General features: G+C 38.9%; 1 long non-coding RNA gene across 1 annotated transcript in view; it reads right to left on the bottom strand.

Moving 5' to 3' along the window:
• The window catches only part of LOC128108865 (uncharacterized), a 194,028-nt gene that overhangs the window by 113,253 nt on the left and 65,114 nt on the right, over positions 1-15,661 (bottom strand). The gene's annotated exons all lie outside the window — the stretch shown is intronic.

Here is a 15,661-nt window from a genome sequence, read left to right as displayed (position 1 = left end):
AATGCTCTGTCAAAGGGAACATCAATCATTTCTGAAGCTAAATATAGACCAGTTGTTGCATTAGGATTCTATATGAAACTTCAGTCTCTGAGTTGCAGCCACTAATAACTTCGTAACATAAGATAAAAGTACTTATTTATGGTAGGCTGACTGATGACAGCGGTGTTTTAGATAGTATTTAAATTTAAAATTAAATTTATCCTTCTTTCTCTTCCTTTTGTTTTAGTATAGGTGTTTTTTCTGTATTTTCTATTCTTTTATATATTGATAATAGATTCTTCTCTCCTACAATGCATCCCATCCAGTTTCCCTCCACTCCTCCCATCTACCTACCACCTCTCCTCTTCCCCAGATTCATACCCTCTCCTTTTCCTCTTCAAAATAGAGCATGCCTCCAAAAGATGACAGCAAAGCAGAATGAAAGAAAATACAATAAGACAAGGCAAAAAGCCCTCATATCAAGGCTGGGCAAGGCAACCCAATAGGAGAAAGAGTCCCAAGAGCAGGCAAAAGAGTCAGAGACACATCTACTCCCAGCATTAGAAGTCCCACAAAAATACCAAGCTAAAAGCCATCACATGCATGCAAAGAACCTGGTGCAGACCCGTGCAGGCCTTATGCTTGCTGCTTCAGTCTCTGTGCGCCCATGTGATCCCTGCTTAGTTGACTCAGTGGACCATACTCTCCTGGTGGCCTCCATTACTCTAACTCCTACAACATTTCCTCCCCTCTTTTTGCTGGGTTCTCTGATCTCCTAGGGGAGAAACCTGATGGAGGGACTTTTGCCTGTCTTTATATGATGGAGACCTCCAACTTAGACTCTCTTTCTGAATAGTGTCTGGCTATGAGTCTCTGCAGCTGCTCCCATCTGCTGGCAGGGGAAGCCTCTCTTATGGCTGGACAAGGAAGGAATCTATAAGTGTAAATGAATATCATTAGGAATCATTTCATTGATATTTTTGCCTGTCCTGTTTGCTTCTCCCTCAGGACTCTAGACTATCCAGTCTTCTGTTCCTGGGCATCCAGGCAGTATAAGGCATGGGCTCCCTCTCATGGCATGGGCCTCAAGTTAAACCAAACACTGGTTGGCCACTTCCACAAATTCTGCACCACCATTACTCCAGCATATCCTATAGGTAGGACAGATTGTAGGTTGAGGTTTTTGTGACTGGTTTGATGTCCAGGTTTCTCTTCTCCCCTTTTCCATAGCCTGAAAATTAGCTTCTCATGCCAAGGAGACTAAAACATACTGGTGAAGGCTCCAAGTAGGCACTAGCTTACATCTTTTTGCAAGGAGCTGTTTGGATGTTGCCTTCCCCAGTGGGGCTCCACTGTTAATCTGCAGAGAGCAACCCTCTGTCCTAGGTCCTGGGTTGTTTAGGGATATCCACAGGACCCACTTAGCCAACAACTCAACCAAATGCAACTCTGTCCCACCACTAGAAGCCTTGCCGGTTTACAAAAGATGGCCAGTTCAGACTCCATATTTTCCATTACTAGGAGTTTTCACTAGGGTTACCATCATTGATTCCAGGAAGTTTCGACTGCACTGTTTTCACACTGACGATCCCCCACACACACATACACCATGTCCCCAGTTCTAGCTGTCTTTCCCCAAACTCTCTCCCGCCATCTGTACCCCACATGATCCTTTCTGCTCCTATCCCCACCCACTCCCAGTCCACCTGCTAAATCTATTCTACTTCCCCTTTTCAGGGAGATCCATGTACCTTCCATTCCCTTGAGCCCTACTTGTTACTTAGCTTCTCTGCATCTGTAGATTATAGTGTGATTATCCTTTACTTAATAGCTAATATCCACTTATAAGTAAGTACATACCATGTTTGTATTTCTGGGTCTGGGTTACCTCATTCAGGATGAATTTTTCTAGCTCCATCCATTTGTCTGCAGATTTCATGTATTTTTTTAATGGCTGAGTAAAACTGTATTGTGCAAATGTGCCTCATTTTCTTTATTCATTCTTCTATTGAGGGACATCTGGATTGTTTCCATTTTCTGTATATTATGAATAAAGCCTCAATGAACATAGTTTGGGCAAGTGTCCTTGTGGTAGGATGGATAATCCTTTGGGTATATGCCCAAGAGTCCTATAGCTGGATCTTGAGGTAAATTCATTCACAATTTTCTGAGGAACTGCATTATTGATTTCCATAGTGGCTGCACAAGTTTGTGTTCTCTCCAGCAGTGGAGGAGCATTCCCCTTCTTCCCCCATCCTGTCCAGAATGAGCTGTCAGTTGCATTTTTTATCTTAGTCATTCTGACTGGTGTAAGATGGAATCTCAAAGTAGTTTTGATTTGCATGTCCCTGGTGGCTAAAGATGTTGAACATTTCTTTAAGTGTTTCTCAGCCTGTTTGAGATTCCTCTACTGAGAATGTATGTGACACAGTTCACCTAGTGCAGGAACATAAGAAAACCTCCTTATTTAGAACCCAGTAGACTCCAATACAAACTTAAGATGTTATTAAAGCTGTAGAAGGAGATAACCCTGTGAATATAAGAACATGTATACCTTGTATTGGTCAGTTATTGTTCCATTGAAGACCAGAAAAGAAAGTGATAAAGCACATAGAGCAAGGTATGTCACCTTAGTAAGAGCTGGTTCTATGTCTGGAAAAGACAGATTACAATACAACCTGACAGATGTGATTTAGATCTAGTTTAGTGGAGGGTAAGACCAGGGTAGCAAAGTTCTTTCTGAGTTCAACCTTTGAACTCCTGGCCAAGCTATGCCGACAAGGTTTCCTGTTAAGTGATGGAAAGGAAACATGTGGAGAAAGGAAGCAAGGGAAAATATATTTGCACGGATTTAAGCCCCAGGCCTGTCTATCTCTACACATACACAGAAACATGAATCCCACATTTCTGCAGATACAGAAGCTAAGAGAAGAAGGTCCCTCAAATGTACAGAATTCACCTACTATCCCTTTCTGTGAAAAGAACAATTCACAGCACCATATACATATGTATTTCAGCTTGATCTACCTTGAAGCTTTCCGTTAAGGAAATGAGATATCTTCAGAGATTGTCATTTCTGGATCTCACAGAGAATAGAAGAAAGCAGTGGCATTAGTACACTTTAAGTCATGATATATCAGTACTTTCATTTCATGAGTACTTGTGCATAGTCCTTGTGACTTTATCTTGCCTGGGATCTAAGAACTCTTTGGTACTCAATTTCTAAGACTTTGAATAGAGAAGAGAGAATAGATAATGTCCTCAGTTCCTGTCAGCTTTAGCATTCTGTCAGAAAACCTTGTGAGCTAGGTTTCTTTGAGGAACTTAAAGACAAAGTAAAAGCATAGAGTTTTATTATTAGGGAAATTATTTTGTGTTCCACAAAAAAGTCTCTGATGCATGACTGGTCTTTCTGCAGGAAAAAAAAATGGTGATTTTGCTCAAGCTAAAAATAGAGTGTCTCCAAAAAAAGTCACATTATTTATAAATAGCATTGCTTCAACTTGGGCATGCTTGGTCAGAAAGAGCAGCTAAACAGAAGAACAAAGTAAAAATATATCTACTTAACTGGCTTGGCAAGTACAACTACATGATTTAGTGCTATGGCATATGGGTAAAAGCATAATGAGAAGACAAACAATGAAGAATTGCTCATTGTACTTTCTGGGAACAGGAATATGTGTCCTTGGTGTCCATTTGTTTTGCAGATGAGGAGCCTGAGGTTTGGAGGAACAGGTGACTGGAACATGGTCACAGAAGTATGTAAAAGGATGGGACTCTATCTCTGACCGGCTCCTTCCAATCAATGGTCCTACTTCCAGCAACCATTCTGACAGTAATGGAACTTTCTATGTACCCACCAATATATTTTTATCCAGTGGATCCTAAACTCAAATATGAAACCAAGAGGAAAGAAGGACAATGAACACTGAAACAGACTTGGGAAGAAATACCTTCTAGATCAATTCATGAGTGAAGTGAAGTTATATACTGCCAGAGACTTTGGGCAATGAAGAGTCTGTGGAATGTACTGTGAGAGTAGTACAGTCTTCAATATCAGGAAACTTATGCTGCAATCAATAAATTAAGATGATACGCCTATTAGAAATACAAAACGTAAAGAAACCAACAACAATTTATTTCTTGAATAGTCACCAAATTTCACTCTACTAATATGTGGACATTCACATCTCCTATGAATTTTGTTTTTATTTATTCTTATTTGAATATATATATGTATATATATATGAGTTTCACAAAACTTAAGGACATAAAAGTAATAAATTCTCCAGCAACCAACACTTAAAGATGCAGCATGTCAATGTAGCATTACAAACATCTAGTTTTACAAGTTCTGTTTTTAGCAGACTTTAATAAACTTTTAGTTTTAGAGAAATTTTAGATTTACAGAACTGTTGGGTAAGAGTTCAGTATTCTCATATAATGCTCTTACCTTCCACAGCTTCCTCAGTTTGTTGTTTTATTATTCATGTAGCATATTTATCACAGCTAATTGGCTCACATTGATGTATCATTGTTACCAGAAGTTCAGAGTTCACCTTAAGGTTCGTTTTTGTTATCGCACTACTTCTGGTGTTTGATAAACATGTGGTGGCATGTTTCTATGGTCACAGCGTCACACCTAATAGTTTCAATGGACTCTGTTTACTGTACTTCATGTGTTTGAACTGTTCCCTGTGGAGAGCCTAGCTGCTAATTGTTTTACTGAATTTATAGTTTTGTCTTTTCAGAATGTTGCATAGTTAGGAACCCATCACATCCTTTTAGGATTGGCTCCTTTCTCTTAGCAGTGTGGATGTAATGTCCCTCCAAATATATGGTGCCTGTGTTATTACCCTTTGTCTCTGAATCACACTGAACTTCTCTAATGTCCCATATCTATTAATCTGCATTCTGGAAGACATCTTGATTCTTTCAAACATTTACAATTATGAGTAAATCTGCTGTAATACTGACATGCACACTGTGTATGGACACACTTTTAATTGGTTAACAGAGGATGTCTTTAGCTGCACAAGGAACAAGCTTTTATTATTTTAAACTCATTCTTGGAGAATTTCATACATATATGTGATATGTTTGCTCATATTAAAAAAAAAAACTCATTCCCCTTGTAACTCCTCTTAGACTCTTCCCTGCCACATCTCCTTCCCAACTATGAAGTTTGACAAACATTTTTAGTTCATTTGGGTATTATCTCTGGATCCTCTGGTAAGAATATGCCTGGGTTTGTAATAAATTCCCATATTGTCTTTGAAAGTGACTGCACTATTTCCATTTCCACCACTCATAGGTGAGACTCCATGATGTCCCACATCTCTGTCTGCACTTGGTATTGACTATGTTCTGAATCTCAGCTATGATAACAGATTCATAGTGATGTCCTTGATTGTCTTTAAATTTTCTAATGACACAACACATTGGCATGCTTAAGATGTGTATTTACCATTTGCACATTCTTAAAATATCTGTGGCTTTTTTGTGGCTCAGTTGCTGGCCTTTTTATTGTGGGATGTTAAAAAGTAGTTTGAAAAGAAGTTCTCTGTTGCCATATGTTTTTACAGACTTACTTTCCATTTTTGGTTTCTCTTTCTGTACCTTTCTCAGTTTAATTCTTAAGAAGAGATTTCTTAACTTAAATAAGGTCTAACCTTTTATTTTTTTGCCCATCAGCCATGTTCCTAGTGTTAGATCTAAAATGTTCCTGTTGATTCTAAACTTTCTCCTGTGTTTTTCAATGGATTCTTTCATCCCCATTTTGCATCTAGACCTATGGCCATTTGGAACCCCAATGTCTCTGTATGTAAGTGTTCTTCATGTGGCTGTCTACTGCAGGGAGAAAGAGTCATTGAATGGTCTGTCTTTTCTCCTCTGAATTATCTCAATCTTGTTAAATATTAGTTGACTTTCCTTTGAGTCTCTTTTGCAATTGTTCTTAGGGTCAGTTGAAAATCTAGGTGCTCCTGTTTGTCATACTACACTGTCTTCTTTACTATAACTGCATGGTGAGTCAGATAGTAGGGCTTTGTATATTCATTGTTGTTTTTGGCAATTTGGCATCATTTGCCACTGGAACAAAGCTTCGAATCAGTTTGTTAATATCCACAAAATAACTTTTGGAGATGTCAGTTGGGGCTCTGAGTACATGTAAAAGTGATATTTTGAGGAGATAAGTCTTCCTATATGTGTACATTTGAGAGAGTTTCTATTTATGTAAGACATTTTGCATGGCCTATGCTTTAGATGAAAAATAAATGTTGGTAATGATGAGAAAGGAGTGGATGCAGATAATAGGAAAATTATAAAAGATGATATAAAGCTAATTATTTTTCTTCTAATTCTGTAGTGGATATTTTAGTTTTGGTGGTTGATGAGTGTGTAACATATATTTAGTATTAAAAGTATAAAATTTATTATGAAGCTTTACAGCTCAGTTTCAAATTCCAATTGTCTATAAGTTCACTAAATTGTATAGACTTTGGAACTTCCTGATTTTGGTCTATGATATTTTTATTTATTTAAAAATTTTAAAAATATACAATATATTTAAAAATAAGTAAAGATAAATGTTGCAGTATGGAGTGTGTTTATGCCTATAGGTAATACACTTCTACTTATCATCATTGCTGAGCTTACTCAAAATCAAATGGAAAGCAAGATGCAATAAGATGTGGAGGGATAATAATGGAGGTATGTGTATAATATCACAGGAGCTCCTGCCAAACAAGATTAATACTGTGAAAGATTGATGGACAGAACAGGAGCACAATAGGATGAAGATGGATGAGAAGTTCACTAAATACAAGGTATAAGGGGACAGAAGTGTGTGTGTGTGTGTGTGTGTGTGTGTGTGTGTGTGTGTGTGTGTGTGAGAGAGAGAGAGAGAGAGAGAGAGAGAGAGAGAGAGAGAGAGAGAGAGAGAGAGAGAGCTTCCCTTTCCTGGAAGGTTTCGTATAATCTAAGGGGAGGGGAGGCCCTGACAACGAGCATGTCAGGTGTGCAGCAGAGCTGATGAAGTGTCAGATTGGTTTAAGGAATGATGAGAAGATTGATTTCCTGATGTGTGGCAGTGATTTGTGAGGATAAAATATGAAAGAATGAATACCCTGGTGTCTTCTCAACCAGCAGCTCCATTCCTGCCTCCTTTTGCATTGTTTTCCTCTCAAAATCATTTCACGAGGGCACTCCGCCAGAGATTCACTCATGCATCTATTCATCCGTTAACTCTTTTGTTGGAAATAGTGCACCACATACTGTCCTAGTCTTGATACTGGCCTGCAAATGGGCAGACAGATCAGTGGAAATCTGACCCTTAAGCCATTGAATACTATCTCCACCTCATATGTCTATCACAGATTAACTGACTCAAATCTGTTACTTCTTTTAAAAAAGAAAATACACATATTTATTTTGTGTGTATTGTGTGCCCGAGTGTATGTATATGTTTCATACACATGCTGTGAGAGCATGGGCCAGAGGTGATCATTGTATCCTTAGATTTTGAGTTATGGTCTGCAAACCATCTTGTGCAGGCTGCAAATCAAACCCAGTTCTTCTGTAAGATCAGTAAGTGTGCTTAACTGGTGAGCCATCTCTCCAGCCCCTGCAAACCTCTCTTAGTTCCTTAGCCCTTTCCTTTGCTAAGGAATTAAGAGTTCCTGACAATCTAGAATACTTTATCTTGTTCATTGACCTTACATTTCCCTCAGCTGCCTCTGATCCCTGTCCTCTCTGTCACCTTTAGGCCTGAAACTATATTTTCTTCTGTGATGCAAGAACATGTACTACCATTCCTACCCATAGCAACATGAAGCCATAAGCATGGAGGATCCTTTTCCTTTGCAAGGGTGGGAAATTTGGATCATCAAGTCACACCTATATTACATAAATGGCATAAATATATTTAATGTATTTGTCTATGTTGCTTTTACAGATTAACAGTGCTTCTCTTTCAGGAAGGATGAAGTGAAGTGTCATGAGGAGGGGCAAGAAGGGCCCTGCTCTGGACTGATTTGTAAGTGGAAGGAATGCTTCATGATCTGTTCCTGAGGAAGATGATGGAAAGACTACAATGGTTCTAGAGACTTGTTTCACATACAGGATTCCCAGACAAGAGAAAGAGTTAGGAATAGAGTCAAAGCATAACATTCTATATTCCATGTATACACCACATCTGCAACATTTCCTTTAATTCCATCACAGTCTTGCTGTTGTTCAGATGTGGTTTGTCTCCTATAAGCTCAGGAATTGGAGAGTTGGTTTTATGGATAATGGAAGCTTGAAAATATGGGGTAAGTAGGAGGTCCTTAGTTCACTTTGGGGAGGTACTGTTGGAAGGACCAAAGCATCCCAATATCTCTCTGGATTTCTGTCTTGTGATGCTGTCTCTTGATCTCACATGCCCTCTGACCATCACATGACCATAACGTGATGCAACCAAGAGGGACAAGTCTGAGTCCAAATGAATGAGGCTGCCCAATGGTGGATAATCTCTTTCCAAAACTACATACTGAATACAGCTCTATTCTTTACATCAATCTCCCTTAGGTCTTTCATTCCAGCAACAGACTGATAGAAGCATGAAGAAGTGGTTCTGTTCCTTACTGAGGCTGGAGAACATTATATAATCCCTCCCCCAAGTTGCGCTGTGTTTTTGGTATCAAAGCTTCACTATACAATGTCTCTCAACAGTTAGTAGAGTTTTATGTTTTAATAGCTTTTCCTGCCGTATGGCCTACCTCTCCCCATTGTTAGCCATATCCTCCTGCAGGTCTGTAGAAATGTCTATATGAGATTTCTCAGCTTCCCCACAGGTTAGAAGTTCTCTGAGGTACCAGGACAGATGAGAAGTAGTGGACAAGCAGCCCAGGAACCCAGAGTAGAGCTATTCTAGGGATGTTGTATGCAGAGTCTCAGAGTTCTCTGGCAATGTTAATCTCAAACAGACCATGAAGATGATCATGTACCAGCACATGCGTTTTTGTTTCTTTCTTCCCGGTCTGGTTTCCCAGCTCCTAGAATAGTGCTTCTTAGGCTTATCAACCCGCTTTCTCAAGCAACTCAGTGAATCAAACCCTAGTCTCAGGAGTCACTTTCTTGAGAACCCAATTTAAAATTCACATTTCACCTTAGAAATAATGAACGCAGAATAATGAATAATGAATCAGAAAGGCTGTCAAAGATCTTTGAAATTACAGGAACCTCTGTCTACAGATGAGCCTCCCGTGCTGTCTGTGGTTTCGTTCCTCATCCCTCTTCCTGTGATTAGCACACTCCTGACAGCATTAGAGCTCGCTGCACTTGCATTGAAGGAAATAAAATAAAAATTAGTGTTTGAAGGGGTACAAAGGTTTGGAAATAAGAGTTAAAGGCTAATTGTGTCCCCAGGGATCCTGAAGGCTCTACCCCTGAGTCCTACAAGACTGAGTGAATAGATGAACCATGGGAAAATCCACTACTGACAGTGACCACGGGAAGGTGGCCTAGTACCTATGTTTCCACCATGCTCTGCTTCAAAGCTGGGAACTTTCAGCAAAGATCCACAATGTACTACTCAATATATCTTTACATTTGTTAAAACCTCAGACACTGCTTTTTTTTTTTTCCTATGATAGGGTTTGAAACTCTTAACCATAGCCAAATATTTTAATAGCTATTTTATTCACACATCCCTTCTTATGAATGTATATTGGAAGATATGAGGGCCCTATCAGTCATGGTCAATCAACTACCACCTTAGCTTGGACAAAGTTCCAGATGACAGTGGGTCAGAAAAAACTTGTTCATAAATAATAAGATAGCTCTGTCAGGCTTGGAGTATGACATAGAGACTTCATGCCTGAGGAATAAAAGCATAGCAATAAAATATCAAGAGTCTATGCCTAGTCACTAGAGGCTGAGGATGGTGCTGGAACTCCCCCTTAAGAGAGTGTAGGTGTGTCAGAAGAACTTTCCATTTCTCCTGTGACTCGTTCAGTCATTTAGAGAGTAGGGAGGCCGGGAGACAGAGAGACTATACCATAACCAGGAAACAGTGTTCCCTGGGTGAAAGAAGAGAGTTGGTTGTAAGTACACTTTGTGACCCTCAGCATCTGTTCTGAAAGGTGGTGCAATAAAAGCTATCAAGCATACAGTGTGAGTGTGTGTGTGTGTGTGTGTGTGTGTGTGTGTGTGTGGCCTCCCAGGAAGGGATGCTAATTCTGGCTCCTTGTAACCAGAGTGCTTTTCCTAGCCTCTCTGCACTGGAATTGCTCCGGCTGTGAAATGGGATTCTTAAGCTATGGCAGATTTAGAATAAGAATTAAAATGAGTTTTTTATATATCAAACCCAAGGAATGCTGTACGCAGTAAATAGCAACCCCCTGATTGTTAGACACAATAACTGTTCTCTCTGAGATGAATAAAATCTTTCTTTAATGAGTTGATTAAAAGATTCATTTTTTTTTTGGCTTATCCACAGAAAATTCTCTGTAGATGCTTCTTAAGAAAAACACTGAAATGTGAAAGCAGTCATTGTTTGTCTCAGGATTTACTAATGCATACAGTTAACTATGTCAGACAAAATGCTCTGCTCCCATAGCACTCATCATTGCAGACGGGATTGTTCATTATAGAAGCAGAAGGCTCAGTTTAGGGAAATACACATCATTCAGAAATTGACTAACCTGACAATGTATATTTTAGTAATGGAGGGGGCTGGAGACTCTAGGGTGTCTGTGAAACTACATATATTGTGGAAGGGGATTTCCAAGTGGAAAAAAAAAAACTTCAAATAACAAATGAAATCAGTGGAAACAGCTGACCAGGAGTGAGGTGTCCCTGGAGAGCCATTCTGGTGGGAGGGGCATGTTTCTTTTCTCTGAAGACTTGGCCCAGGACTGGCTCAGTCCTCCAATGATGGCATCAAAGGTAATATTTTCCCCTGGATGATTTTATTTCTGCCTTGTGTCAACACCACGTAGCTAGTGTAATTCCTCACTGTATTGCCTAATTTCAATAAGAATCCACTCTGTCCAACTCCTTAGAGCATCTGCATTCATTGCATTCTGGGGGAATGATGAGAAGTTAATCTTTTTATATTTATTGTTCAGAAAAACGAAGCCTGCAGCAAGAAGCACTTTTATTTCTTCTGGAAGGAAATAATTTTAGGAACATAGCTCTCAGCCTAAATTACACTCAAAGAATAAGGATCTATAATTAGTTATCTAATGTGATTTTTGTTCCTGAGACTATGAGGTCCTCTCAAAGAAGAAGTAATTACACACAAAAAATAATTTCATTTAAAAAAATGAAGTGATTTGTTGCAGGTTGAAGGTGGTTCCTCATCTGGAGACTGCCAATTGCTTGATTGTCTCTTCCACTAAAAGTTTATGAAACAAACTGAGAAAGAAAGAAGGATTAAGAAAGACATAAAGTATATCTCTTCCTGGATACCTTGTGCAGCTCTTTCAAGGAAAGGCCTTCAAGAAAGATTTCAGTTGAAGTTCACTGAAAGTTTAATTGAAGTTATTATAAAACTGCTTTTGGCAAAAAAGAGAAAAAACTGAGCAACAATCTTTGAATAGTGTATGTAGTTATGTTTTTCTATTAGTTCCTAACTTGCCCATATTTCCAGTCTCCTTGAGGAAGAGAATAGAGGTACTATGTGAAAGCTGGGATGGCTATTGGTTTGTTCATTTGGTTGGGCTAATGAAAGTTGCAGTGGGAATATTAAGTAAACAAGGTGTGTGTGTGTGTGTGTGTGTGTGTGTGTGTGTGTGTGTGTATGAGTGTGAGTGAATGTGTGTACGTGAGTGTGTGTAAGCACCTTTGTGTATATATGTGTGTATGTGTGTATGTGCAAGTGTGTATATGAGTGCCTTTGTGTATGTATGTGTGTGTGAATGTGTGTGAATGAATGTGTGTATATGTGTGTGAGTGGGTGTGAGTAGGTGTATATGTGAGTGTGTGTGAGTCCATGTGAAAGGGACAGTATACATGGAAAATAGTAAGCTTTGTATTCTTAAAACTTATGTAATAATATCTTTGTTGTGACAGTTTTACATGAAAGCTATACTCTCTTCTGCACAAATCATTCTTTTAGGTAAGAAACTCTAAAACCCTAGTTCTTTGGATCCCAGAGCATGCTTCATTCCCAGACTACAGTGTACATTCACAGTTACATTATTTGTGCCAGCACATGATTGCTCCATGTAGATTTGAATGAATGCTCATAAACAGATAGACAGGGAACATATTTGTGTCAGTATATCTGAAGAGAAGATCTGTTCAGCCACAAGTGGACATCCATACTTAAACAGAGATCACTGTCGAGAAAGTAGTAAGGGTGCATATAAGAGGGCTGTTTCCTCCTCTGCACACACACACACACACACACACACACACACACACACACACACACTTCATGTGTGTGGAAAGGCAGAATGCGTGTCTTCTTTATTTCCCTATGCAAACCTTGACTCTGTTAAGACACTTGAGATTGCAAATCCTGCTTGGGTTAAGAAGGCCTGTGCATTTACTGTGCGGTGTCCCAGGGAAATCAATCTAATCTATGGAATATAATGTCAGTGCTTAATTTTCTTTGAGAAAACAACAGTGCTTTTAGGGTGGTTGTTTTGTTTCTTAGTAAAACTCTCATTAACTCTGGATTTGACTTTTACACATGGACATTTTTCTTGGTCTCAGTGTGTCTGGCTGTTTGTGCATGAACCAAAAATGCCCAGTGCCATTAACAAAGTATCCTATATCTTCTTCCTCTTCCTTCCAACTAGGAAGCAGCTAAGTTAATTATAAACCAAATTCTGAATAGTTTCCCACAGAATCCCACTGACTCAAGTCTATAAATGATGTAATAAGTGGCCTTACAATATTTTTTCATGTATATTTTCCAATTGTATTTTAGGGCAACATTAAAATTATTTACCATAACATTAGTTCATAAATTTAATATCTGAAACTCCAAAGGTTTTCATAGCCACTAATTGGTAGAATTGAATTTTAAATGAGTATCTTTGATTTTCAGTTAATATAAATTTTCAGATGCTGTTTCCTGTGGAGTAAGTGGACATAATAAGGATTAAATATACTATATTGAAGTTTAAATAATAAAGATTTACTACTGTGTGTGTTTGTGTGTGTGTGTATGTGTGTTCCTTATAGCAATGCAATATTAAAATCTGGTTAATACAGACCTTCTCAGACTAGAATTCCAAAATAACCAAGGAAATCTGTTAATTTATAATGTAAGCGTTACTGAGGCACTTTGGCTTGAACTCTACCAGAGAGTGAGAAAATGTGCTACTCCTGACTCTGACACAGTGCTCACTTCAGTGTGTCCATTAAAACTACAGAATTTCAGCAACATCCTCTTCTATTCGGTCTTGATCTCACTTGTGATATTCAGGAAGAAGTATATGAAAAAATGAGGACAGTTGAAGGACATTAGAGATGACACAAGAAGTAAATGGAGTATGAATAATGAAAGATTTTTCCTTTCAGCGATAAGCTTGGAAGTCTTCCATTTCTAACCAAAGGCAGGGGAGTTTACAGCACTCCAACAGGAGAGAGTTTGAAGAAAGCAATCTCAAGACTTTTGGGTTGAAGATATATTTGCATGGAGTGTCACACATGTTAGTTCCAAGATATAAAATGTTGCAAAGGAAGCAAGACCTGAAAACCATACATAATCACAATTGATTTTAAAATAGTCCATTGCTGTGTGATTATGTAGATTGCCTCCAATAATGGAGAGTCTTTGTTTATGAATTTAAGTTGGCCACTTGATATGTGTTGATCAATAAGACATTAGCAAAAAAAACCTCCTGGTCACTTGTGTGTCTGAGCTGCCTGATTCTGCTCTGGGAACTCTAAGGTTATCACATGAAAGAGTCTAAGACAGATTACTTGCACAAGGGACACCACTGAGAACTATGACAGCTGGCCAGATGTCAGACAGACCAGCAAAGATCTCCTTCAGGGACCACTGCCAGCTTGTCTCCCAATTTCCCGAACATACATGATAGACCAGCATGGGTCTGACCAAAAGAGACCTCTGCAGAGTCCTCAGTGGTATAAAACAGTGGCTGAGTTCTGTGATAGCTATAATGCAGTATGCTCTGATCCACATGACAACAAATTGCTACCATTGAAGTCTGAGCTTCAAGTTATGATCTCAGAGAAAATGCACATAGCACTATTGACAAAATGGTACATTCAGCTTCATGCTTGCTAGCAACTGGGTCCAGGAGACACGTTCTTTGTGCTAGACAATTAACACAATGATTGTCTTTTATGGAAAATAAGAAAATAGTTTGTGCTGCACCACATAGGATTGACTATGGATCAGAAATATGGGTTCAAATTACCCCGAATGTTTTTTATTATTATTTATATTAGGAAAAAGACATAAGGCAGAGAACAGGAAAGGCTGTAAATCAGTACTTTTATCTGATACATTGGTGGTAGCATTAGGTTGGCGGACTTCAGTCAAGTAGGGAAATCTCTTATATGGATTTCAGATGTTGAAACTTTCTTAACTTTAAGGTTGGCCAGTGCTAGAGATCTAGTGAAAGAGCAACATCATATTTCAAGAGTGTTATTTAAGGTCCACTGAAATGTTAAGTTTAAGAAGCTATGAAAGCAGACAAGATAAATTGGGTTCTCAATAGGCAACATTTTATCTCTTTACAATCATAATGCCCCCAATCAATGTCCAACAATCTATAGATGTGGCTTCTTCAGAGAACTCCAGCTCCAAGAATGTATTGTAAGCCTTGTAGACAGTGTATGGAGGTTTTTATTGTTGTTGTTTTGTTTGTTTGTTTGTTTGGTTGGTGTGTGTGTGTGTGTGTGTGTGTGTGTGTGTGTGTGTGTGTGTGTGTTGGGACAAGCAACTGAAAGCAATGATTTAAAAAGAAGAAAAACTTCTTTGTGTCTTAGTTTTAGAAATGAAAGTGTACAACTGGCTCTGTTGTTTCTGAGCCTGTGATGAGGCAGAACATAAAAAGAGCAAGGGATGGAGTAGAGCTGTCCATCTATCTCATGGAGTTCAAGAAACAGAGAGAGGGAAATGAGCCTGGGGTGAAACAAGTTCCTCAAGAATATGCCCCTCTACCAAAGGCTCCCATTACCTCCAATGAATCTATCAAAAAGATGAATTCATCAGTGAATTAACCTGTTATTAATCTAGAGTTTTCATGATCCAATCACTTTTCAGTGATGCTGGTCTGTAGAGGTTGGAAGAGGACCATGGATCTCCTTGAACCGGAGTCACAGATGGTTCTGAGCCACCATGTGGTCATGTGGGTGCTGGAAACAGAACCCAGGTCCTCTTGCTTATGAGCTAGTGCTCTTACCTGCTGTACCATCTGCTCTGCCCCAGCATGAGATCATGTTAGGGGAATACTCTGTATCTAAACTGTGATATACAGGGAGACCATATCTTCAGTCTCACAGGCCCTCTGGCCTCTTTGAGTGTCAGAATTTTCATCTGTAAAATAGAATAAAAAGTCTTTTTAAAAAAAAAAAACATATATGTTGCCAGTTACTAAGTTCACTGACAAGCATATAGTGAATGCTCCAAAAAAGAAAAATTGCCATGCACTGTCAGTTTTGGAGATCATAAAGTTGTAAAAGAGGTTGATCTGGGGGTCACACCCTCACA

The sequence above is a fragment of the Peromyscus californicus genome, unplaced genomic scaffold, assembly GCF_007827085.1.
Source record: "Peromyscus californicus insignis strain IS unplaced genomic scaffold, ASM782708v3 Scaffold_13__1_contigs__length_99412109, whole genome shotgun sequence".
Taxonomy (NCBI): Eukaryota; Metazoa; Chordata; class Mammalia; order Rodentia; family Cricetidae; genus Peromyscus; species Peromyscus californicus.
The sequence above is the reverse complement of the archived record's forward strand: the minus strand, read 5'-3'. Positions and strand labels throughout refer to the sequence as shown.